At 41.4% G+C, this 1,663-nt stretch overlaps 1 protein-coding gene across 1 annotated transcript in view; it reads left to right on the top strand.

Annotated features, from left to right (window-relative positions):
- CNKSR3 (CNKSR family member 3) overlaps positions 1 to 1,663 on the top strand; it is a 115,591-nt gene that overhangs the window by 104,374 nt on the left and 9,554 nt on the right. The gene's annotated exons all lie outside the window — the stretch shown is intronic.

Genomic DNA, 1,663 nt, shown 5'->3' with positions numbered 1-1,663 from the left:
TAACCACCATTCTCCTCTCTGCTTCTTCGAGTTTAGCTTTTTTTGATTCCACATATAAGTGAGATCATGTAGTTATTTGTCTTTCTGTGTCTGGCTTATTTCACTTAATATAATGTCCTCCAGGTTCATCCATGCTGTTAAAAATGACAGGATTTCCTTCTTTTCTAAGGCTGAATAGTATTCCATTGTGTATATATATCATGTTTTCTTTATTCACTTATCTGTTGATGGACGTTTAGGTTGATTCCATATCTCGGCTATTGTGAATAATGCTGCAGTGAACGTGGGAGTGCAGATATCTCTTCAACATACTGATTTCATTTCCTTTGGCTTTATACCCAGTAGTGGGATTGCTGGATCATATGGTAGTTCTATTTTTAATTTTGGGGTGAACATTTATACTGTTTTCCAAAATGGCTGTACTAATTTACATTCCTGCCAACAGTGTGCAAGGATTCTCTTTTCTCCACATCCTTGCCAACACTTAGCTTTTGTCTTTTTGATAATAGTCATTCTAACAGATGTGAGGTGATATCTCATCGTGGTTTTAATTTGCCTTTCTCTGATAATTAGTGATGTTGAACATTTGTTCATACACCTGTTGGCCTTCTGTATGTTGTCTTTTGAGAAATGTCTATTCAGGTCCTTTGTCTATCTTTTAATCAGGTTACTTGTTTTCTTGCTATTGAGTTGTTTGAGTTCCTTATATATTTTGAATATTAACCCCTTATCAGATGTACATTGCAAATGTTTTCTCGCATTCTGTAGGTTGTCTCTTCACTCTGTTGATTGTTGTCTTTGCTGTGTAGAAGCTTTTTAGTTTGAAATGATCCCATTTGTCTGTTTTTGCTTTTTTTACCTGTGCTTTGGGAGTTATATCCAAAAATCATTGCCCATAATTGAGCATGTTGATCACACCCCAGCTGCTTCTGTTTGCATTGATCGGTATAAAATTTAAACATGCTTTTATTTTTTTGGAATTCTCAGAATGTGATACTTAATATCACAGAAGTGCTTAATTCCTCATAGGTAATTCATATTGTGCCTAAATGCTAGGTCTGCCAGCTAATTGGTGCATGGGATAAATGTTGGGTTCTGAAGAAGTAGAAATAGGTGTGGACTGTACAGGTGAAGGCTGTGTAGGTGAAGGCAGCTCTTCCTAATTAAGTAGGAGCATTTTGGAGCCTGGAAGGGTAGGTGGGGTTTGCATTGGTAAATGAGAGTGTGTGTCATAGAGGAGATGAATGTTATTCACACTCGCCCACAAAACATGGCTATACTGCCAGCAGGGAAGAGCAGTGTCTTAGATAAGGTTTCCTAGAAACAGAGCTTCCAGTAGAACTCGTAAGGGAAGGAGGAAGGCAGAATGAGGATGGGAGGCAGCCAGGATGCCATCTAGCCTTGGCCTGGTGGACAGGTCGAAGGATCCTGGTGTAACTACTCAGCTACAAGCTCTGGGGGCCCTGTTTGGGAGAGGCAGCTGTCAGCTGAGGGCCATTCTTCAGAGAAGGGGCAGCTGTGAGCTTTCGGCAGTGATACTCCCAGCAGCTGGGGGTGGTACTGGCTGGTGTAGAGACTCTAGGTGGGTTCCACAGCCCCTACCACAAGGAAGGATAGCTCCGACTCCCGGGAGCCAAGGGTGGGAGGTAAAGTTGGACTGCTC

The sequence above is a fragment of the Propithecus coquereli genome, unplaced genomic scaffold (assembly GCF_000956105.1).
Source record: "Propithecus coquereli isolate 6110/MARCELLA unplaced genomic scaffold, Pcoq_1.0 Scaffold25, whole genome shotgun sequence".
Taxonomy (NCBI): domain Eukaryota; kingdom Metazoa; phylum Chordata; class Mammalia; order Primates; family Indriidae; genus Propithecus; species Propithecus coquereli.
The sequence above is the reverse complement of the archived record's forward strand: the minus strand, read 5'-3'. Positions and strand labels throughout refer to the sequence as shown.